The 26,301-nt window shown below is 35.1% G+C and overlaps 1 long non-coding RNA gene across 1 annotated transcript in view; it reads right to left on the bottom strand.

Annotated features, from left to right (window-relative positions):
* The window catches only part of LOC125614633, a 430,190-nt gene that overhangs the window by 403,872 nt on the left and 17 nt on the right, over positions 1-26,301 (bottom strand). The window contains exon 1 of the long non-coding RNA XR_007345217.1: positions 26,082-26,301. This exon is cut by the window's right edge and continues 17 nt beyond it. This is a non-coding gene — a long non-coding RNA (uncharacterized LOC125614633). The remainder of the gene's footprint in view (positions 1-26,081) is intronic.

Here is a 26,301-nt window from a genome sequence, read left to right as displayed (position 1 = left end):
TGGCAGATTTAAAACACAAAGGATGTTCTGTTTACCACACTCAAATCTCTTGAGTGCAATTGTTTTTAAGGGCTTGAGGATTCTTCCTCTACACTTCAGAAGCCCATGAAAACAGGATATTTATGGGCCATTAGTTACATTTGCTTTTCAGATTCCTTTCAGTATCACAGGTACAAGAAAAACTTCACCAATGGTTATTTAAGACAGGAAGGTTGGAGCTGCATGAGATTTATATGAACTACATATTTTTCCCCTTGCAAAACAGAGAAAGTTACCCTAAATTTAAAAAATAGGAAAAAGAGAGGTTCCAAGATTGTTGTGGTCTATGATTATACCTCACAACAGCATATTGCAATTACCTCTCCACCCTCTACTGCCTCAACTGGCCTATGGCATTTTCAGTTCAACAAACTGTGATTTTTTTTTTAAGTCTTTACTTTTATGCAGCAAAAGAAGAGATAACAGCAGACTGCGTCTTCACAAAATACTGAGCTTCTGTAACTAATTTACAAACAAGTTGAGCAAAAAGTGAGAACTCTTGTGTAACTACATAGTCTCTCGTCCATTAAAAGGACATTTTTTTGTGATAGTTCCAACAGTCACTCTCACACATTTTTGGACATTTCTAGAGAAAATATCTTCAATGACATCTCTATTAAAACACATGTATACCACATGTTGACTAAATCATTTTCAAATATGACAGTATTATATAACAAATCTGAATGCAATTAATTTTATTTAAAAATTTATCTCAAGGGGGAATATTAAGGTTTAAGTTCCAACAAATTAGAACTTTATATGTTCTTGGAACTGTAACTTCTTAATGCTAACAGCATTAGTAAAATAACACTTTAAAGGGTTTCCAGAAAATGCTCAAAGGAGAAAGTAAGACCCACAAATGAAAATTCAATAATATTTGTAGCTTGAAAGTAGAGATTGGTTCTTAATTACTTCCAAATTAAAAGTTCTGCTCTAGGAGTAAGATGCTGGGCCATCAAGCATGACAAGTAAAGGAAGTATCCCTCTTCATGTCCAGGGAGCATCAGAGTCCTGATCTGTAAGTCACCCTGTACTTCAGGATGCTACACAAGATGCCCTTGGAGAACTGCTATAGGAAAATATTTCTTTTCAGTCTTTTAATCTTTTGTGATTTCATCCCATCATCATTAGAAGCCATCTCAGTAAGGTATATTTGGCTCATAAATAAGAAAATAAAGAGACAAGAAGTTCATATTGGTGAAGTCTCTTCACCCCTCTGCACCTTTGCAACTTCCACTGTAAAGGAGAGGGATGGTCTGAGTGGACTTCCAAGCATAATCAGGATCCAAGGTGATGTTAACCATAACATGTGAAACTGAGTTGCTTTTCACATAGCTTTTTCTTAAAGAATTAAAGGACTTACTCAGAGTTGTCAAGTCACTGAACTCAACAAAAGCTTCCTCACATACTTGTCAGAAAGTCTGGATTAAGTAAGTTTGATCAAGGCGCTAGACACACAGGGATCACACAGTGGATCTCAGTTCCTATTCTTTCCCAAGCCTTTTACAGATGTATGTATAAACTAAATACTACTGAATTTAGTGAATATTTAAGTTTATCAGGGATATTGCCTTGCCTTAGATTATTCCATACCTTGCAAATTGCCAAGACACTGCATGTTTGGTATGTGAAGTCCATGAAAAAGACTTAGAATACTGACTGCTCAGCATCACCAATTTTTGATGGAACACATTCAACTCATCCTCCACATTACCAGTCCTGTGCCCTACAGTACCTCTTCCACTTCCTTCCTAGCAAGAAAATAGAACTTAGAGCAGTGGAATAGACAATTGCTGTCTCTTGTACAATCACAAGAAATAGCAGCTGAGGGAGGGGGTGAGCCCAGGGATACACTTATCTGAAATCTCCCTTAAGTTTAAGATGAAAACACAGGGAATTAATTAGTCTGTTACATATCAATATTTTTAAATATAAAAAAATCTTTAAAATATTCAGTGGCTTTTCTTACTTTTTGATTTTTACTTCAACCTCATAAACAATTCTATAAAATAATGTAAAATTATATAATATAAAATAAATAAATTGTTTATAAAATAATGTAAATTATTTATAGTTCTATAAACAATGCCAATGTGGATCTTTAATTTGCAAAGTATGGACAAGCTATCCTGTGATATTTTGGAATCCTAATATTATTGTATAAAAATATTTTAACAGATTAACAGTATTTTATCTCTTCTTCCTTTATCCCTACCTTTTCGGTGATTCTATCCTTTACCCATTCAAAATTTGAAAGACATTGGAAAATATATTTAAATATTTCTGGGTTTTACAATTTTAATCATAACAGAATCTTTTTTAAAAAGTGCTCAAATTCAAATGATACTTTCATTAAAAATAAATATTTAATATTTTAACATGTTCTATTTCTTCTAAATCACATGTATTAAAGAGACCTTATGTACAAAGGAATAACATACACTTATCTACTGGCTAACTGGTATTTCTTAATGGCTAATGCTGATTAATAAAAATAAAATCTATCAAGCACTTGAATTCTATTGTTATTGTTTTAATCTTGTATGTGCATAAGCAAGAAATGTTCCAGAAAAGAAAAAGCCTAATTGAAGCAAATGAATAAAAGCTGCAGTTATTCCAGAGTTGTTTTGGGGGCAAAGTAGCAGGTCTTTGCATATCAAGACACTGGGGCAGGAAATCCATTTGCTTAATTTGTCTGGTCTCTTGCCAAGATTATTAACACTCTTTAATACCACACATCTAACCACTTCTGTTCAAAACAATGTTTTGGTCAACAACAACAATAACAAAACCAACCCAATTCAAAAATAGGCAAAGGATGGGAATAGACATTTCTCCAAAAAAGATGATAAACACATGAAAAGATGTTCAACATCACTAATCATTAGGGAAATGGAAATCAGAACCACAATGAGAGGGCACTTCATTCTCATTAGAATGGCTATTATCAAAAAGCAAAACAAGACAAAAGAAAACAAAAAAATAACAAGTGTTGACCAGGATATACAGAAATTGGGACCTTGTGCACTGCTGATGAGGAAAATGGTGCAGCTAAAATGAAAAATGGAAAGGCAGCTCTTCTTCAATAAATAAAAATGGAATTCACATATGATCTAGCAATTCCACTTCTAGATAGATTCCCTCCAATTTTTTAAAAATGTGTCTTTTATTCTAATCATACTTTTCTTTATTAAGGCAAAATTTATTACAGTGAAATTAAGCATTTAACCTGACAAGTTTTCATTAATGTATATACCCATAAAAATAATACCCAAATCAACATAAAATATATTAATCATCCCAGAAATTTCACTTGGGTCCCTTTCTAGTCAATCACCCCCCAAAAAGATAACCACTATTCTGATTGATGTCACTATAGCAATACTAATCTTTAAGAAATTGGCACAAATATATTCTGAATCATCTGGATAACCATCTTGTAACTGAGCACTGCCTATTTTATTTTCACAATCAAGTTTGTATAAATCAGTAATACTTTAAATATTTGTGGGCTGATTTAAAAAAAAAAAGGACAAAGTCATACATTTGAGAATGTCAGACTCAAAAGAACCCATGCCATAATGGCTAGTACCACGTTTATGCTGCAAGCAACAATTTATTTGCAGCAACATGTCATTATCATTGCTTTGCTTATGTGGGATTTTACAATCCATATAAGCATAAAGTATTCAGGCCAAGTTTTATACTTTTACATATTTAAGTAACATTAAGTAAACACAATTTAAATCAACATTGATAAGATATAATAATCAAAGGGACCCATTATATTACCCAAATTTTTTTTATTGGTTGTTCAAAACATTACAATGCTCTTGACATATCATATTTCATGCATTTGATTCCAGTGGGTAAAGCAGGGACTGGAACAGGTAATTGTAAACCCATGTTCATAGCAGCATTATTATATCAGCAAAAGATGGAAGCAACCCAGTGTCTAGGACACATGCATGAGTAAACAAAATGTAGACTATACATACAGTGGAATATTGTTTGGTGTTAAAAATAAAAGAGGGAAATTCTGTCATAGGCTACAACATGCATAGACCCTGAAGATATTATACTAAGTGAAATAAACCAGTCACAAAAAGACATGTCCTGTGAGATTCCACTTCTATGAGTTATTTAAGAGCAGTTAAAATCATGGAGACAGAAAGTAGAAAGCAGATTACAAAAAACAATCTATTGTAAGGCGGCAACACAGCAACTATTTCCCTGATGGAAGATTATTTCTTTAAAAATCTGTTTTGTTTAGCTTAAATAATGGTGCTATGGTCTGAAAGTTTGGTCCCCTAAAATTTATATGTGAAAATTCAACTCAGAGGTGATGGTACTAGGAGATGGGGCCATTGGGAGGTGATCAGATGCTGAGGGCAGAGCCTTCATGAGTGGGATTGGTGCCCTTAGAAAAATGACCCAAGGGAGTTCAATCTTCCCTCCCAACCATGGGAACACAGAGCTAGACTGCCGATGACTGGGGAAGGGGAAAATAAGGAGTTACCTAATGACTACAGAGTTTCAAATTTGGTAAAATGAAAAAAAAAAAAAAAAGTTGAAGGTAGGTACTGAATGTTACTGAACTCTACAAATAAAATGGTTAAAATAGAAATTTTGTTATCTCCATTTTATAATAATTTAAAGGAAATACTGAATCATCATATCTTATCCTACTAAAGCAAAACATTAAAAAATGACATTTGGGGGATTCTTCAAATATTTTTCTTCTTCAGATTTCTCAGTCACACGGGAGGCAAAAACCAAGAAATCTCTCCTTTCCCTGGAGTTTTTGTCTTGCATCTGTTAATGGTGGTGCTGAAAGAGTAGGCTTGCGCAGACATCTATTTGCAGTGTTCTCATTCTTTTCAGATCAAACAATGCTACGTAATGGGATCACCCCACTAAATCCATGCATTTCAGTGGATGCCAAATGATCTCGTAAAACACTAAAAGCAGTCATGTATTTTTAAATGCAAAAATTAATGTAATTCAAAATAGTAGCTATTGGCAAACCACAGCAGTTCTTAATCACTTTTAATCTAAGTATTCCAGCAAAGTGCTTTGACTGATTTGAGTTACCATTTTAATGATACTTATTCCATCTCTTCAAATGAGATGGGCTACAGTTTGAAAACACATTTCATCCTGAATGCTGCACAAGGGTTTTTATCATTGTTTTGAAAGCAAAGGAAATCTTTAAACACACACAGTGAGGGATTGTAATAGATGGAAAGATAAGGTGTTTTGACATGTCCACAGTTACCAAATTACGCAGCTGAGTCAGTTTCAGTGATTCTCAATACAAAGCTCAGCTTCAAATTGTGCTTTGGGACAGCTGAATATGCCCATTTTAACCCATCCTGAGTACTCTAATGATTCCTTTTATGACATCTCAGAAAAACAAAATTATCCATTTTGAACATTATGAGAATGGTATACAATAGTCAGCAGATGTGGGGCTGGTGAGAGTAGTTTTTCAGGATTCGGATACCTCACTGGTTCATATCTTTGTGTTCCATGTAGGCACCAATATATTTAGTGTACTTCGAAAATAGATTGTTAGAGAAATCTTATCAACTAACTAATATCAATAATTTATTCTAAGATTATTAGAACACAACTGCTGTTTCTCTGATGGACGATTATGTCTATAAAAATCTATTTTATTTAGCTTTAATGACTATGCCATGGTCTGATAATGTTGTCCCCTAAAATTTATATGTTAAAATTTAACAGAGGTGATGGTACTAGGAAACAGGGGCCCTTGGGAAGTGAACAGGTCATGAGGGCAGAGCCTTCACAGTGGGATTGGTGCCTTTAGAAAAATGACCCAAGGGCATTCATTCACCCCTTCCAAGAAGGCACCATCTTGAACCACAAAAAACAGACTTACACCAGGCAGCCAATCTCCTGGCACCTTGATCTTGAACTTCCTAGTCTTCAGAACTGTGAGAAACAAATTTTGTTGTTTATAAGACACCCAGTGGTTTTTTTAGCAGCCAGATCAACAGGTAATCTTTCAACAACTATATTACACACATCTGTGCATTCTGAAAATGAGCCTCAAACCCAACCTTTCTCCAGATAGAAAAGAGAAATGTGGCTGGTGTCCTGGGTTCAAACTAGTCCTGAACCTTGTAAATTACTTCAAGTTCCTATAATAATGTTCTCAAAAGCAAGTCAGAGGCTATCGAGAGGATGGTAACACTCCTATGCCCTCTAAAATATACTCAAACTGCTATACTTTCATTCTTGTGTTGCTAGAAATACTGTCTGTCCTTCAGTTTCTTCTAGGTCATGTAATGTTTATTGCCATCAATGAAGCTGCCACAAAGATCTTTCTTCACCTCTTCCCTTCAGACAGTCTACATTGCTTTACAATGAATGTATGCCCATGAATATTAGTTTCAATCAGAGAACAAGGTGGTTTCACTGAAGACCTCTGGTTCTTGCTTATTGGCAAAGTGCATGCACGTATTGGTTCTTGCATAGACTTTATAAGATCTGTCTGCCTGAATGCCTGGGGGCCTCTTCCATTTCTTCTCAAGAAACCAACTATGCATGGTATTTCTATATACATTAAGATGGTCAAAAAGGTCAAAAGTGTTCCTAAACAACAAACATGTCCTTTCAGTTATGTGCAGACAAATTATGTTAGTTACAGACATATGTCAAAGGTCAGGCAGGGAATTGCAGATATAAATTTAACCCCAAGAATCATTTTTTTAACATCTTAACAAATATGTTATCTATTTTGCTTCTTTTCTAATAGCTTAATTTTACCTAGTCCCACAAATGTATTTCTCCTATTCTAATAAAACTGCTTTAACAAAAACTCCCTGAGTCTTGAATCCAAATGCTTCCCCAGCTCTCCTCCTCCCTGATGTTTTCTTCAGGGCTTCACTCTTCTGGCTGCTCCTTTGTCCTCTCTTTTCTAACCTCTTGATGACATACTATCTGGTACTTCTCCAGATACTCCAAGCACTTATTTTCTCTTAGATAATTCCTTCTCTTCAAATCCCACAAGTGGCACTTCGGAAAACATGGCCCTGAGCCCTCTTCTTTTTTTTCCACTAGTCCAATAAGACCCAAGACTGAGTTGTTAAGTTTGACCTCTAAACAAATTCTGCAACTTCCTGGGGACATTGCTCTCACCCTTATTATTGTCACTTTAAGTGCCAAAGAATTCAAAACAAGTTGCTAGTTACTCTCGCTTAATTGGTTTTCCTCTACCAATTGGATGGCTTCCCAACAACTCTTCTCAGCTTCTTTCTCTGAGCACTTTGACCTACTGTCCTCTCCACCACTCTGTGGACCATTTCATCTGTCATTACACATCAACAATTACTCTTCTAAAGCTCTTCTGATACCAAACTTTCAGCTTCTATCATGAGGTTACTACATGATGGAAGCTAGATCCAAGGGCCCCATTTCTTCATAATTGGTATTGGGGATACTGTATCAATGGAAATGCTATAATTTCAAATTGTTTGTAAAGAAAGCATAGGTATTTGTTTTATTAATCACCATTTTTATTATAATTATGATTCAATCTCTCATCATTATCTTCAAATCTTACCCAGTGGCCTCTATCTCTCGCCTCTCTCCATGTGAACTGGTCTTGTTTTCTACCTACTTTTCTTAAATGTTGTCTTGAACATATCACTATAAAATAAATAAATAACCATAGCTGTAAGGTACATATCATAAAATTTAAACTGCAGATTTTAAAACTCTTAATGTGACAAAAGTAGCATTTATTGAGTGCTAAGTAGGTACCAGTGACTGTCTTAGGCAAATTAGATGGCTGGATTAACTATTTTATTTCCTCCAAGTGCTGCATGAGGTAAACAGCATTATCACCCTCATTTTATAGAGTAGCAAAGTAAGGCACAGAAATATTTAGTAATTTGTGTAAGGTGACATACACTGTCATATCAGGATTGAGAATCTGATTACAGCAACTAAGACCTTCAAAACTGCATTATACTCTAAAATCCATAATCTTACCCAACTCTGACTATCCATTCATAACCCCCACTACACCTCTAGGGATACATTTGTCTAAAAAGGGTGATAATGTCTCAGATCAATGCAGCCTTAAACCTTCTGTTACAACTCTAATGTTAAATCATGTACATTTTATCTATTGTCAAAAACCACCTAGACCTACCCTATCATTAGACCTCCTGAGATACTAACCATTCTTTAGTGTTGCCGACCAGGTAAAAAGTTCCATACCATATCATCTTTCCTCACATTCACAACACCAAGCTGTGCACAGGTCTCATTTGTTTATATTCAATAAATGCTTATCAATCTTCTTTACCAATCAACTGGTTTATCTAATGGGAAAACTTAAAATAATAGCAAAATTAGAACCAAGGCTACAAAAATGCCCAAAGTTAGGAAGCAAGAAGACAACAGCACAAAAAGAAAAGAATAAAAATGAATTTTCAGAGCTTGGTGTATTTTTTTTTTTCACAGCCAACCGACTGCAAAAATTATGGCATTTGTATAAATTACTTGCCTTAATATGGTAAATGAACTCATTGAATATGATAATAAGTAACAAACTAATGCTTTCCATGCAATATTTCTTAATTCCACATAGGTTTTGAAAGAGTTAATTCATCTTATGTGACTCTTTGATTTAAATCATTTATTGTCATTCTAAAAAGAAAATCAATATAAAGTTGATAGCTGAAACAAATTATTCAAATTAATTAATTCTATGCTTAATAACTGACTTGTGATTTATCGGTTTATTAGGTAGTTTATCCCATTTATTCTTAATAGTTAAGAAAAATATTTAAAATCATATAAGCTGCTAAAATAATTGTATTCATACACATGATATTCAAGGTGGAGGAAATCTTAAAAGTTTGTAGTGCTTTTGAACATCAAATTTCTCTCTTCTTCCTTCAGTCCCATCCCTTGATCCAGTCATCTACTCTCCTCCTGAGCCCCTCCAAACACCCACAGTGGAGTCAAGTTACAGGATTATTGTACAGGATAAATTTTTTAAAAAACTAACTTTTGTTACACAACACGATTCTTCCATTTACAAAGACAGCTAATAGTGATTCCTGGGTTTGGAGGTAATGTTACAGGATCTGTTACAGGGTCTACCCGCTGCAACTGCACAGCTTTGTGATTTCCAACTCTCTGAGTATAATACAAAGTCAAATGCCAGATCAAAAAATAAATTTTAGAGCCAGCATGATCAAATCAAGGGACAATGATTCCCTCTGCACTATCCATTTGAACAGCGTCTTGCATCAACATTATTCCTATCAGCACCTGGCCTTACACCAGCTGCTCTCATCCTCTAAACTAAAAATAAGATGCCTGATCTAAAATAGTGAGGTTCAACATAAAGGAGCTATGTTTCATTAAAGAGCTGTTTCTCAATGGCAAGAAAAATGGATGATACATGTATGTAAATGTTCATTGGCTACATATGTGCCTCAGTTCTACCACTTTACCCTTTCAGATTGGTATTCTTTCTTTTTTAAACTGTCAATTTGTATAATGATCTGGTGATATGTGATAGACTGGCATGTACTATTACTCAATGAAAAGCAGTAGCAATAGTCCAAATGAATTCTGAGCAATGTCACTGGTATAAACCATCAGCTGCTCTGTTTTTGAGGCCAAATCATTGAAAGACAGCTAAAAGGTTTTTCCCCCTATGGTTTATGATATATTTACTCTAATTGCTTCTTGGATGAGTCCTAAAACTGCAGTTGTAATTTGACATGTATTACTTTTGAATCGCATATGGAGGAATGAGTAGAAGCAATAGTTTAACATTCAAATATTAACTTAGGTAACATCATCGCATAGACTTTAAACAAAACAAAAATTATTGAAGGACATTGCTAAATAGCAAAAGGCTGACACAAGTATCCTAATTTATTTCAAAGCCAGGATCAAATTTGAAGAAATTCAATTCAGAATGAATAAATACATTCTAGTAAACTTGTGATCTACACTTACGATGTCCAAAATAGCCATCATGGAGAGATTATGTATTTATTGGTGTAGCCACCCAGTTCCTATGAAATTTATTCAGCTGTGAAGCCTCTGGATAGTCAGAGTGGAAAGGCAAAGAGAACATACTTTTTCCACCAAGCAGTAATCTGTTGCTGCCACATAAATAGGAAATCCATCTACAAATATGTATCTTATGATAGACATCTTGTTTGAAATTTCTAAAAGGAATTTTTAAAAATCCCCTTCTGTTCTTCTTGTTCCACTTTTCTTCTCTGTGCCAATACCATATTTTCTAGTGCCTGTTTGCAAACACTAAGAGTTCATTTTAACGACTTAAGTAGGAGAACAAAAAAATGAAGATTAATTATTAAACTGTCAGATATTTACTGACAATATATCAGCAGTTGCACTGGGCACACTGTTTTGGTTTTTCTTTTTAATATTTTCTCTTTAGTCCATAAAGAGCCATGTGAATAATGGTAAACAGAACATTTTGAGAGATTTTTTTTTATATTGCACTGTTCTAGGTATGATATGATTAAAAGGATGCAGATACAGCTAATCTCCAGGCTATTACAGACTTAAGCATGATGTCTCAGTTCTAAGACCTAACTTTGAGAAAATACACAGCACTTCATTTACTTTTTTTCTTTGGAGAAAATACTTTTTTAAGTGCTGGGTAATCACCTAAAATCTTAGCAGACTGTCCTTTCTCTTTCTGCTATTTTGACAAAGTATTATTTAAGCTGAAAAATAAGGTATAGCATCTGAGGCAATGAGCAAACTGTTTACTTTAAATTGGTACTGCTGGTCACGCTTCCCAGCTTTCCATTCTAGTCCAAGAGGCAATTTGGGGACTGGCACAGATTTCTACTTTTAAGAGCTAACTCACTGGTGTCTCTTTAATGTCTTCTTATTGGAAGTGCATCCTAAATAATTACCAGGCTGGCATGGGGCATCTCTGAAGGTTTGTCTACAACCTAACTTTTCATTGTATTGCTTTGAGTGCTGCTTTTTTTTTTCTTTCCACTTTCTTTAAATTAGAAAGTAAGACTGGGAATCCTCCAGACTCAGTTCAGACTGTATTTTCTAATTAGATGATTGGAAAACTGTAATTAATAAGATGACCCCAGCATAAAAATCAGGTCCTATTGTTAAGCACTTATAACTTACAAATTTTAGTAAGCACCAACTTTTGCAAGTCAGCCAACGCTGTTAGTTCTCAACAATTCTTTAATTAGGCTAGACAGAAAGGAACATGCACTAATGTGTGCCCTGGCTAAATTCCAGCAGGGGATGATTGCAATGTGGCCTATGCAAACTTCCACTGGTTTTAAATGAATTCAGTAGGCTTCTCCAATCCCCATCTGTATTTTTCTGCCCTGGTGTTTCCTGGAAGGCATACAAATTGAAGACTCCTGTGTTTTACCCTGAACACTTTGGATTACCTGTTAACAAGACCTGCTGAAATCCTACCATATCCAAAAGAATGATGTTCTAAGAAATGGAGAGTGTGTTCTAACTAAAACCAATTCTCTCTTCACACATATATACAGGACTATATATCTCCAATGAAGAGCATACTTTTTATTCCTGCTCCTGTCCTATACCCAGTATGTGCACACACACACACACACACACACACAACTTTCCATTCACCTAGACATTCAGAGAACACAAGTATATCTTTGGAGTACTGCACACAATTTCATAAAAGATAAACTTCACCTCCATCCAGTTCTAAATTTAAGGGTAGTTTAGTTTGTGTTCTATGCTTGCTATTCTGTCCAGTATGTCCTAGAGAAAAACAGAAATGCATCAGATGATATGTTAATTGCCCTCCATACCAATATAGAGCTGGAAAAGTATCTTCTGGCCTGGTTCTTCTAGAGAAAGGCAATTTTAAAATGCAAGATTTAATCATAAAGCCATCAAGCTAAAAGGACCTTCAAGAAGTCAAGTAATTTACTCCTCTTCCTCCAGGCATGCAAATTAGAGTCCACCAAAAGGCTGTTACCCAAAGAAATCAAGTTGGATCAAGAGAAATTATGCAGCAGATAGGATAATTTAAAAGATAAATCTCTCCTGTTTTACTACATTTCTTTGGCAATAACTGGGCCTTCTGGTGAATCAGGATATCAAATATTAAAATGCTTGTTGAATATTCTGGGGTTTGATAAAGCACCTAAGGAATATTAATAGCTTAAGTATTTTTCAATTGTAAAATTGAAGGGCAGTCGCGTTCTCGCTCTCTCTCTCTCTCTCTCTCTCTCTCTCTCTGTGTGTGTGTGTGTGTGTGTGTGTGTGTTTTCAGGAACAAGAAAAAGTCCAAAATTCTTCAGATTTGGGAGACATGATTACTTTTTTCATTAAAAACCATATTATTCTTATCTAAATATTTTATTGAATCAAAACTCATAGTTTGACCCAAAACTTTTTACATTCAAGAAAAAGTGTTTGCCTTTCATGTAAATAATTATATGTTTATCTGACAGTACACAGCCCTAATCTAAAATCTTTCTTAATTAACACTTTCATGAACAAACATATACCATAGACATATTGTAGCAAATATCACAATTTGAGAGAAGATACATTAAAAGTGTCAAATATCCATCAGCAGTCTTTATTGGCATTAAAAGAAAGGTGACATTCACTGAGCCTTAGATAAAATCCACCCGGCTCAAACTGAACTGAGGAAAAAAAAAAATACTAAGAATGCGAAAAGCTTTGTTGAGAACATAAATGTCCATAAAAAGTAGCTTTCAAATAAATCTGGATTCAACACTGCCTTCCAGTCAATATTCCCACAAATGCTTTCTCGGCATCCCTCTTTCCTAATATATGTCTCAGCCTACCTCCCCATCTCCTTTTCCTTCCATCCTGCTTTCCCTATAAGCCTTCATAGCTGCTATTCCACTTGCTTGTTTGCCTCAAATACTACAGTCTTGAACACACACCAAAATAATCTACAGTTTTCTAAATGTTTCTATGGCTAGGGTTGCCCCACAGAGATCAAGGGGTTGGGGGAAGGGTGCTGGTACTGACCCTGTACAAAGCTGCAGATGACTGTGACACAGGGCCATGGTACACAGGGCATAACTCTCATGGATCTGCAGTGCCCAGCCTCAAGTCTTGTCTTTGCCCTCACAAACCTCTCCACTGTCCTAAAAATCTGTTATAAAGAACGTATTTATTATTATTTCTAAGTGATTTTTCCATATTTTTGCTTTAGCTCAGCGGATCCCATCAAGAGGGCTATTTTACAATTTGGTAAAGCTGAAAAATTTTTTTGTTGTTTTTTTGCAACTGGATATTCATTATTGGCATCTAATGTGTAGCATCCAGGGATTCTGCAAAACATCCTGTAAGGCACATAACAGCCCCTCACAACAAAGCGTCACACAGTCCAAAATACAAATGCTGTCTATGCTGAGATAGATGCTTTGCCTGAAACCTACCTTTCTATTTCCATAATTTCTCCTTTACATTATCATTAAAAGTGTACATTCTTCCCAAATCAATCACCCACAACCCAGCTGCCTCTGGACTTTCCCTAACCATTTTGTTCCAGCTTCAATCACCTGCTTAAATCAATCCCCCAATTCTCACCACTATGTACAATCCATAAGATAACTCCACTCTCTCTTCACTGTGTTCCTCTTCAGTCTCTTATTTGTAAACATCTTTAATAAAGCCAAAAACACACAATGATACTTCTTATAAAAGTGGGCCTCATTGCCTCCTATGCTTCTCAATAACCAAACACTCCACTCAATTTGGTGGGCATCGCCATCACACAGGAAGCACTCTATATCATACAGGAAGTGCTCCTCTCCCAAGATCTGGATTTCTATACTTACTGGCTCTCACCACAACCTCCTCACTGATATCCTGCCTCTTCTCTTGCCTCACTTCTGCTGTACCCACCTCTTTATTTGCACTGGCGTTCCAATAACCTACCTCCCCATTCCCACTCTGTCATCAGTTTCCCAGACACACCCATTTTTACTCTCACCTTAGAATTTTATCTATGAACAGAGAAACTCAACTTTCTGCTTTTTCATCCCAACTCTTAGAAAGTTAGAAAATGATAGGAAAGTAATTTGTACTACTACAAATACATGCCACCTAATTTCACTAAGGCCTTTAAAGCAATTCAGCCTAGAATTTACTGTTGCTTTGCCCTCACCTTTCCCACAAATCCTGCTCCAAACCTCAGGCCCTCATTCTCATATTATGCTGTTTCCCTTGCCCCTGTAGTGCCTTGGGTAATTAACTCCAATAATTAAAATCTACAGAGACAAATATCCTATCCTGAAAGGTTCAGACCCTTTCAAGGGCCTAAGGTCCATCTCCTTTCACTCTCCACTTTATCTACCAGTACTTCCTCACTTGCCAGTCTGATTCTTCATTGTTCCACACATAGATTCATTCATTCTCACCTTGTTGCTACTACCATTTCTTCTATTTATGATGTTCTTTTCTCTAATCTCTAGCTATAGAAATTCTACGTATCATGTAACAGTCCTTTGGGTGCTGTGTGATCCATTAATGAGGCTATAACTAATCTTTCCCATGACTCTGTTTGTTTTGTGCATATTTTGGCAGTACTGGGGATTGAACCCAGGACCTTGTACATGCTAGGCAAGTGCTCTAACACTGAGATGCACCCCAGACACTTTTACTTTTTTAACTTCATTTTGAGGCAGGGCCTTGCTAAGTTGCCCAGGATCTTGGTAAGTGACCTCAAACTTGCAACCCTCTCAGTAGCTGGGATTACAGTACTTTTACTTCTCTTACTGTTAATCATTCTGTATTACATTGTGCACATCTAATACACTACTTAATCTTCTTGACATAGGTCTGGTTTGTTTTTACTACCTGACCCTTAAATGTTTCCTGAGTTCAAAATAATTAAATCAAAATTGTTGATAAGCAGAAGTTTTCAATGAAATGGCAGACCAAAGAAAATTTAGATCATGGGTTTTCACCTAAATTTTACGGATTGGGATCAGAAGTTTAAGTCCTCTGAAGTTATCTTAGTATTCTTCTGCTGAGTCAGTAGATTTCACAGGTTCTTAAACAAGTCCATGACACATAAAAAAAAAGTTAAAAATTATTGCTGAAGAGTTATGGAATAGAAAGACAGCATTCACTTTATTATTTACATTCTGGTCAAATATTTAGTTTTGGAACATCTAAATAAAGTTGCAGTAGCTGGATTAAATAACACAAGATAATGTTAAATTGATATTATATGAATTAACATTTTAAAAATGGACCAGAAAAAAAATGCTGAAACAGGATGGCACAGCTTACAATAACATTTCTGTCTCACCAATACTTATCTTAGTTACAGTAAGTTTAAATCTAACTTTATGGCACACACCAATAGAACATTTGAAAGCTTTTATCACATTAAATAAGTAGTATGACTTAGTAAATAAAGAGTAAGGATTGGATTGTAATTTAAACTAATCTTGAATTATCACGACCACTAGATACATGGCTTGACATTCCTTTCAGTTAAATCATATTCTAATTGTCAAAAAGGTAGAAACATATACTCAATTTATTCAGCATATGTTCTCTATGCTATTCATGAGTGGACATTTCATAAATCTTACTTGATGAAGCTACTTTAGTAATTACTTAATTTCCTCCCACTATTCATTTATTAATTCATCCACTTTAAAATTATCCTGTCACACAGCACTGCAGGTTAGGAACCAACTACAGGTAAAAGTTTTACAGGGTCTTCCCTATCTCCCAACACTCACAGTAGGGCCTTATACACAGCTGGTGCTCTGTCTATAGTAACACTTTTATTCACATTATGAAAGATTAAATTAAAAGATGGGCCTGCCAGCAGCAAATAAGCAGCAAAACTAGGTCACATGTAAATTCTGCAACAAATCACTACATAAATCTCAGAAAAAAAAAATTCACTGGGGTTTATTTCTCTCAATTTAACTGGAAAAGTAAAATATTATATTATGATATTTAACAAAACATGAGTCAAAGGAGGTATAGTAACAAGTGATAATAACCACCATATTCTCATGAAAAGAACAGAACAATCAACAGGTTTCCATCAAGGATCAAGATAAAAGGCAAATGATTAAATGTTACCAAAGAGGGTTGTTACAAAATTGACACTTCCTAAATGTAAACTGATGGATGCCATTTGCTTGATTTTAGGGAAACCTTTCTGAATGAAAATACTTCTATTTTAAGATAGTCTATGAAATTGAACCTAAGAAAACATTGTCTCATATCTCTAAGAGACTGTGGAACTTTCCAAGGAAGTTTTTATAAAACCATAAATGCATTCTTGAGAAAATTCATTAATGGACTGACCTTCAAAATAAAATTTAAGACTTATAATTTTAAGTAGAGGAGTACCTACTTGCTTTTAAGCTCTGGACATTCAGGAGCCTCTCTACTCCTCCACCCTCCCCTCATCTTTAAAAGAAAGAAGGAAGCCTTTAATACCAACCAACAGAAAAGCAAAACTTAAGTTGGTAAATGTTATTGAACAGCCAAAATTGAACAAATGTCTTTTGATAAAATGGAACATTTTATAAACGATGGACAGAAATAAAAGTCTATTCATTCCTGTCAATCAGAGTAAGAAATACATAATCCTATACATAGCTCTGATATTTTAGAAAATGACAAGTTATAGGTCCACTATCATCGAATTTGTGCTTAAGTTTTATTAAAAGAAAAGAGAGACAGAGAGCTCTTTATGTTCCATCTGTGTATTATCAAAGTCAGCTTCTAAAACCTTCAAATATGTGGCTCTCTCATTGTTCCCAATAACTAGAGTTAAACATATCCACAGACCCTAATATCAGCCCTGCACTTCACTGCACTCAAATGGAGCAAACAGGTAACACCTGAATACACCATCTGGTTTGTGGTTCATCATTTCTACCTTATAGATTAAGAGAATGGGGTCAGAATCACTGTGTCTGCAGCAGTGAATTATGGCCCCAGGAACAAGCTGCCTTCCACCATTATTGCAAGTGCAATAATGAAAGACCTGCTCAGTGCAGTCCTTTCTCAGGGGCCAAGACCACAGAAGGCGGCACACCACCAGGATATAATTTTCTCTTCTCCTGGGCACCTGTGGAAATCATTCCCACTTTTGTTTCTCAGTGGTGTCAGAAATTGTCCGTTCTAAAAATAATACTCTGGAGATCCACCTTGTGGATATCCTTGGTTAGATACCCTCTAATTAGGATCACATGAATTCCTTATCATTGAACAGTTCAGACATAACACTGACTCCTCCATCATTTGACACACAGTTGTCATTTAAAGGATTTGAAATATCTCCTTATTCTATTGTGTAACTAACATAATACAGATGCACACAAAGACTTCTGTGAACAAGAATAGGGTGTACTGATTTGATTCCCCCATTCCAAACTAAGACCCATTTGTTTCCAAAGAATGAAGCATTGTCAGGGGTTTTAAATGTGTTACTGTTTCGGAGTGTATGTATTTATTAGAAAACAAAAGTCCGTATGAGGACTCTTCACCACCTGCCCTACAAAGGCAACCACATAGGGAGTGATGCTGGAGGGGGCAGCCCTGTTCCAGATGTAGGATACAGATGCTGCTCCTCATCCACCACTTTCAAAGGAAAGTGCTTCTGCAAACATCCTCTCCACCATGTTCTAAAGTTCCAAATAACCTACCACAATTGCTGCAACACATCACACTCCTTGCAAAATCAGCAACTGAACTTGACTAGATTTCAAGTTAAAATTCCAAGTCAATGGCTGAAATACAATGTCAAGAAACGCAAATAAACAAAGAAACATAGAGCCAAGTATCTGAAAACAAGGTTCTATTTCTTTAATAGTGTAATAATATTTGATATGTTTATGTATCACTATTTGTTAGAAATATGTTCAATTGATTGTTTCCATACTGAATTTAAGTTTTTAAGTATTAGTTAGATAATCATATGATATTAACCATTAGACTGCATCATTAGCCCTGAGTAATATTTCAATGAAAATACTACTTCCATGGAAGATTAATAGGGGATATCAGAGAAAGAACTTTCTTCAATCATTGCAAGCACTTTGTAAATATTAGCTGAGTTAAATGGAATTAAGCAGGGATTTCTTCAGTGCAGAAATTCCTTTAGCTCTCAGTATACCAATATGTACTGTGACCCTTGGGGGCAGGGACAGTGAGAAATAAGAGCTCTGGGTTAGCAGAATATTTCTCAGTGACATAAAACAGTTTTTGAAATAGTTTGAAGGAGTACCCTGAGAAGTTTGTGAAAACCATGTTTAAGTTTTAATGAATACGCAAAGTATGCACATCAGACACATAGCCATATTGTTTTATATATTCCAAACTATTTGTCCCAAATACTATACTCCTTCATAGGTTCCCCAAAATTACAAGTGGATGAAGAAAAAGATATTTCAAAAAAATTAGATGTTGTAACTAGGGCTACTGTTCAAGTGACATGTAAGCACACCTATTACTCCTTCTAGGCTCACTGGATGAACAGTTCTAAAAGATCAAAACATTAATAATCATAGTGATTTTAACTTGAGCACACTTTCTCCCCTAGATGCTCCAAAGCATCCTGTAGGATAAATGGGTCAGGAATTATTTGCCCCATTTTTCAAATGAAGAAACTGAACCCAAGACTATAAATTGTTTGAGCAATACAGGAGCATTAGAGTAGAGAAAAATCTGGCTTCTAACTTAGTCCAGTGCTTTTTCAGAATATTCCCTCCACTCTCTCCCAGGGCTGTGCTATTCCACAAATTTAGACTGGGTGCCAGTCTAGGAAAGAAGGCATTTGAAAAATCTAATTCCATTCCAGCACGACCAGGCATAAGGGTGCTTTCAGATTCTTGTACATCTCTATTCATTGCAAGAACACAAATACTGTGAAAAGACCTTCCATTTCTCTTACTTAAACTTCTCAATAGGACTATGTTAGGAGACAGAAATAGGCATACGTGATCCAGAACAAGTGTTCTTTCACCTAGTAATAGGCAAAAGTAAGAAATGAGTTCATTATCTAACAGGGGTGGAAATTTTCAAAAACAGCTCCATGTACTCATATAACACCATTACCACTCATGCCATATTCCAGGCCAGTAGTTCTCAAACGATTGGTTCAAGACCTGCAATAATAGTATCATCTGGGAATACTTATAAATGCAAATTATCTGGCCCTACCCCAGGCCTAAAAAGTCAGAAAATCTGGGAGGAGGCCCAGAGATCTGAATTAAAATGCCCTATAAATGATTGGGATGGATGTTCAAGTTCAAGAAGTGAACTCTAGCATATTAACATATTTTAAATAACCTATTTACTCTAAGTCCATCAACAATTTTGGCAAATATTCTCAGTCGATAGTGATTAGGATGGATTTAGGATTTGGGGAATGTAAATAACACCACTATGAGAAAGTTTTAACATGCTCTAGTCATCCAATAAGGATCGGTTTCAAAAAGAAAAAATGAATACATTTCTTCTTCCCATAGTCTATATTAAGCATACCTATCAATCTCCCAAGTCCTTATTATCTGTTGGGTTATCTGTTAAAAATTGGTCAGAAATATACAACAGCTATAACTTTTATTCCCGCCCCTTAAATCATCACAGAAACATAGCCAGGGATTATTTCTCTCAGGTAGAGCTATAAGCGTTTCACAGTGCTTGGGCACACTTGAACTGTAGTGGGAACAGCATGGACAGCTATTGCATGAGTAAAAATCCTCTGCAGGGGCAGTCTGTTCTCTGACCCTTTCATTCTCTAGTGCACACACCAGCAGCTCCTATTTGGGACACCCTCAGATTACATAGGCTAGGCAGATTGGGACAACAGCCTGACATGAACTTTGCTTCTCTAAGCCTCAGCAGTCCTCTGTTAGTTATTGTGGCAACAAGGAATAAGTAGGTAGATACTTACTTTGTTAATAAACCCAACTTAAGACACTGATAAACTTTCTTGTTACATGGGAGATTGCAGTGAAGTGCTGGGGCACAGCCGCAGCCGCAGGTTCAGAGCTCCATAGAGCTGGGTTTGAATCCAAGCTCTACTACTAAGGGAGTGATTTAAGAAAGTTGCTTAATCTTTTAGGTCCTCCATTTCCTCTTCTATAAAACGGGGCTCTTAATATCTATTACCTTCCTTAGACAATTAATGGAGAGGATTCAGTAATATATTTAGCATGAGTTAGTATGATGATTTAATATGTATCCTCAAACAGGGGTCCAATAAATAAGTCTTGATTGTTGTTTAACTATTTTACAAAGCTAGCTTTTAAAGGCATACCAGATTATAAAACCACACAACTTTTTTAAAACTGATTTATTTCAAAGTGTGCATACAAATCACTTTTGAAAAGAGATAAAAATTATCATGTGACCCTCAAGTAGTTGAAAAGGTAAAATTATTAGCATTGAAAGTCACCCTATTCCTGTTCCAGGATGGAAAAATGAACTTTACAGCTTCCATAATATTAAATGCTAGAATGCTCCTTCAGTTAAATTCAGTGCCTGTTTTAGAGTTCAAAAAAAGAAGAAGAAAAACAGGGGTTTCAGGGAGATAAAGCAAATAATTCCTTCATAGATTAAGAACTTTCATGTCTGAATATACCTGAAATATTAAAGAAGAGGAAAAGAATTTGTAAATTTTATTTCCCTCCCTCATCTAATGAAAGAAAATGATATAATTTTATCTTATTCCTTCATAATTTTTAAATGTCCTTCAATTTCTTAAAAATAGTAGGAAAAATGCTTCATAAAATTTTGTTTCCATCCTAGAGAAATTATGTATGAATACATTACTTATTTCTATCATTATTTAAACAGGAGGCAAAACAAGAAATCCTACCTGTACTAATGTGCAGTCATGCACTCTGTAACAATGTCTCCATCAGTAACAAATTCACAAGAGATGATGACTGTGACACATGGCCTAGTGTACATCAGACTTGCATAAGGACACTAGGTTTAAGTATACTTTAGGACATTCACACAATAATGACAAAGCTAAATGATGCCTTTCTGGGAATGTTTTCCCATTAATAAACAACACATGACAATACTTTACTATATTGAAAATATACAACTATCAAGTTTCCACTGGGAAAGGGAACCTAAATTGGAAGAGTTGATTATATAGGTGAAAAAAAAAAGGCATAGAAATATCTTGTTTGATGTCGGATATTTCTGTTTTAAAAGGCATGAAAATGGGATAATTTCCATTATTAATAATATTGAGAAAATGATATAGCACTGCTTGAAATTCTACCAAAAAAGCATAACTGAAATCATTTTTTAAATGTTAGGCACTAGCAGTATATACAAATATTTAATGTAATTAATGCCATAATTTAAATACTTTCATTTCCATCATAAACACAGAAGTATAAAAATATGTTTAAATTGCTCAGATTGTATTTTTATTAAACACACATATATACAAAAAAAAAGGAACAGATCAAAAAATAATGACTTCTCATTTTAAAACATCGCTGATTTCCATTCAGAAATTCTCCACCAGGCAAGTAGAAACTTTGTTCCAGAAGTAAAGCAGCATGGTTGGGAATGGGGAAGGCAATACCCATTTGCATTTCCAGGCCCTTATCCACACAAGGGTCCCTTGCCAGAAAGGACTCCCATTTTGCAGAGGATGCTGCCCAACCAAGCCTTTATTTGAGAAAGCAGGGGAGCATCTCTCCATAGGTTAACTGAAACTTTAGGTATGACACTGATAAGAAGTTAAGCAGCTGGACTCTGGAAGACATTTCTAAATAAGCTTTCTTTGGTAAACATTAGAGTAGTATTGAATTAGAATGAAAGAAAAAACTTAAACAAAAAAATGTTTCTGTACAAGAGTAGATGATATAAAAGAGGAAGTTATTGTATAGCTTAGCAACCTCTTAGCATATTTCTATTCCCTCAGTTCCTAAACTATTGTATGGCAATTTTCAGTCTTGTCCATGGATCATCAGATCAATGACAATCTCAAAATTTTACCAGTGGCATTTGAATCTGAAATTTAAATTTTTCTGAGCAGGAGAAATTGTGAGGTAGGAAAAGAGCTAACTTTAAAGAACTGTCAAACTTATCAGAATTATCCTAGGAAAATCATAAGATTCTACCTGCACTCTTCAAGTCACTTCTCCTCAGTGCTTTAATTTGTAAAACATAATCAAATAGCATGTAATTACGAACACTGCATCAAATCACAATCTCTGCAATACTCCATAATTACAATAAAATGGTTTTTATTCAGTCTATTCTACACTCATGACCTTTTTAAAATAAATCTGTACATCTGAAAATGTTTAGTAATTGTGCAGTAAAGAGCAACTGATCATTCTTAATTGAGTTTCAAATGTGCTGCTTCACACAGCTGCACACACATGTGTATTAACCTAATTGTTAGTTGCACCTGTTTCAAGTTAGCAATATTTCATAAAGCACATGGCAAAAATGACATTTTCAAGTGTTAATCTGTTGAATGTAAATCTAGACTTTCTTTCAATAGTTTATGACACATACGCTTTGTTCCACATAGGAGTCTGATGTACAAAAATGTGGGCGATTTTGAGCTTCCTTACTTGAAAACAAAGCTGTCTTTTCAATCTAAAATAAGTTATGTTCTTCCATATTATAATTGAGTGATTTTTTTTCACTGAGAACTAGCAGAGTAATTTTTTTCAACATTTATATAAAGTACTCTTTGAGTCAACCAAACATTGGGGGCGGGGGGGAAGCTAAACTATTTCACAAGCTGCTGAAAGTTGTAAATAAGATGTTAAATTGTTCTTGTCCTATACTTCAAATCCACTGCTGCAAATGCAGTGATGATTTTTGTTACTATCAGAAATCTTCAGTTTCTGAGCATTAAGGACAGCAATGATAAAAAGAAAATTACCTTCTTGAGATTATGAGCTTAAACTCTGGATTCTGCACATGGAGCAAATCTGTTTCCAGAGATCGCACCCCTTTTGTAGAAATCACCCTAAAAATCTGAAGCTGGCATAACTATACAGCCCAAAGATTTTAATTTGTGATATATAGGCACAGTTTTTCATAAGATGCAAGTTTATTTTTTAACTTTTATGGTATGGAGTTCCAATTTCTTGTGTTATTAACTGATTTTTCTGAGTTATTTTTAAGTGTTTATACTTGTAGTTTGTCAAACATTAAATTAAATACACATTTTAATAGAATTAAAAATCAAAGACATAAAATCTTGATTGACAAATTTCTGTGGATCATTTGTCTCTGTGCTTCACTTGTTAAATGGTCAGAACTCTTTGTCTGCACTAAAGTAATCTGATGAATGAGGCCCCTATCTCCACAATGCAAAAGTTGCATCTTCCTTTTCTAAGGTTACTTGCAAATTCATGTACATATAAATATTAAATTGATGGTACATATGATTTTTATTTAAGTTTAATTAAAAAACAAATATTCTGCTTTCAGGACTTGAGACATATGCTTTCAAAACCTTAAAAGATTTTATCTGAAACTATGTTTTTCCTTCAATTAATTTTGAAAAAACAGTTTTTTTTTTTCTGTACAGCTACAAAACAAAGATGCCCAAATATTACAAAAACACACACTAGACACTTCAGCAGTGAAAAAAACTGAGTGAACTTTTGTGTCAGTCAATGGGACACTAGTCATAAGTCAGTGGACAAAACTGATATATTTGGAGGAATGATTTTTACTCATAATAGCTTAAAGATGCACAAAGTTTACAATAGTCTATAAAAAATAAAAAAATGTACTTCTACCTATTTTTTATTGCAGTGCTTTAAAAAATAATTTTCAAAAGAACTATTTTGTTCAAAATTAAATAATATGTTTTTAAGAAGCAGCAATTACCAAGGACCCTGAAGTCCTTTAAGGTTTGATCACTTCACCTTATCAAAACAAATGCATTTTCTTTGTTCTTTGCTTTTTTTTTTCTGCATCTGCATTAACATGGCTGCTAATTATATTAGCCTGGTGGCACCTAAAGTGTGAATAGGAAAAATCACATGATTCTTATAAAACATAAAATACTCCTTATGATTCAAATGTATGCTTGCTTCGAATGAACATACCTGTACTAGTGCTACCTCTATTCTGTTAGCAAACTTAGCTATGGTTCAGAATTTGTTTTAAAGTGATTTTGCACTTGTCCAATACACCACTGCATGTATCCAAGTACACAGGCACTCGTACACACACACATGCACAAAGAAATCTCCAGCTTTATCATGCTGCTTTGTGTATTTAGCTTCTGCACTCATTTATTTATGTGTTTTTTTTTTCTAAAATTGTTCAAGTTCTTGAGAAGTTTGTGTTTGCCATGCAAAATGTCATCTGATCTAGGTACATACAGTTACCTATTACAGCAATAAAGCTGCACGAAATTAAATGCTTAAAAGTTATGTCACATTTTCAAATTGAAAAGAGCATAAGATGCTCTACCCACTCACTTGTTCTGTTTTATGCTTTTATGATATGAATCAGTAAAATCTTATCTGAATCATATATAAAAATAAGAATGTTTTGAAAATGTTTATACAATCTGGAATATTTGGCCTGTATGGGTGGTTTAACAAAGTAAACTTCATTGTACTAGTAGACATTCATTAAGAGCAAAATTTCATTTTTACAAAACTAATATGAACCTGTGGTAGAGAAAAATAAATTGATTTATACATCATTGAGAAAAATATAACATTCTTAAAATTATATTTATAGTCCCATTTTCACAGGTCAAAGTAGACATCATCAGCTAACTTTCCTGGGAAAGAAAAACAGCCTGACACAATCCATTACAAATATAGCTCTTCAGCTAAATATTAAACAGAACAATAACAAACACTCCGGGGACTTCAAAATGAATGATAAACATTGAAAAAAAAACTTCAGGAATTCTATCAGTTTTAACTGCACATCCTGGATCTTTCAAACACTTTTTACTGATTGGACTTGAAAACATCTCCTCCTGTCTTGCGGTCCTTTCAGCCTTTATGAAACAACTGTTGGAAATGTGGGTGACTATTCACATTAATTTATAATTTGTAAGGAAAGCTATTGATGACGCGTGAGCAAGAACCTCCTACCTCAAATTAACCACTTAAAGGTGGTATAATTTTCACCTCTACACTGTCTCCTCAGCCCCTCCTTCCATCACCCTTAGGGAACTGAAATTCAGAGACATGACGTTTTCCATTATTGGTTCCTCGCCTCTGCAACTGTATGACATTCCTCAAAAAGTACATATAATTCTCCATCCTATGGGATCAGACAACAGTAGCTATTTCAGGAGCAGTATCATACATAATGTAAGACAGAATATTTTTTTCTTGGAATTGTTTTTAATAATTGTGATTTAAATGTTACTGGTTCAGTCGATGGCAATGGTGTTGCTGAGTTCATCAAAGTCGTTCTCTTCAATCTACATACTTTTAAAACTCAATGTGACTTCTAGATCAAACTGTTGTAAGAATACCGTTTAGCCTAAATAGTGGGTTTTCAGAGCATTGTGATTCTAAGACAACATATTCCTCGAAAAATAACACATATCAATGAAGAAACAAAGACACTGTAAAATTAATACATAGAGGAAAAGTCAGAAATTCTATATTTCTCTGTTTAACACCTGTATATTAAAATGTATGTGATAATCACGTTGTTACATTAATAGGAATGCAAAGCATAAAAGAACAAGAGCTGCATCTTGCTTTGCTTAAAGAAATTAAAGACAACAAGTTTAACCCGCACCTGCCAAACTGTCTTTTGAGGGACAGAAATAGGTGGGGGCGGAAAGGATCACCTCTCCGGTACCCCACAGTGCGTCTCCCTGAAATCATTTTAAATGTAGGCAATATATCTGTCACCTTCTCTCTTTAAATTTTTCTTCCACTCTAATCAATGGCAGACCCTTTACTGCACTCCCCTGCCCACTATCTCAAAGGCACATTACAGAATAAGAGGACCCAAGTGTCACTTACCAGTTGCATGCCACAGATAAAGATAAGCGTGCACCTGCCACTGCAATAACCCATGGTTTCCGAGACCCCTGCCACAGCCAGACTGTCCCACGTCGGCCACCGTCGAGCCCCCACTTTATCCAATCAGATCGCGGGGAAGGACAGGCAAACCTGCCGAGGGCTCGGGGGCTCCGGGCTGCCACTGCCAACGTCCTGGGAAGTGACAGGCATTAGGACCTGC

This window comes from Marmota marmota, unplaced genomic scaffold (assembly GCF_001458135.2).
Source record: "Marmota marmota marmota unplaced genomic scaffold, marMar, whole genome shotgun sequence".
NCBI classification, from domain to species: domain Eukaryota; kingdom Metazoa; phylum Chordata; class Mammalia; order Rodentia; family Sciuridae; genus Marmota; species Marmota marmota.
The sequence above is the reverse complement of the archived record's forward strand: the minus strand, read 5'-3'. Positions and strand labels throughout refer to the sequence as shown.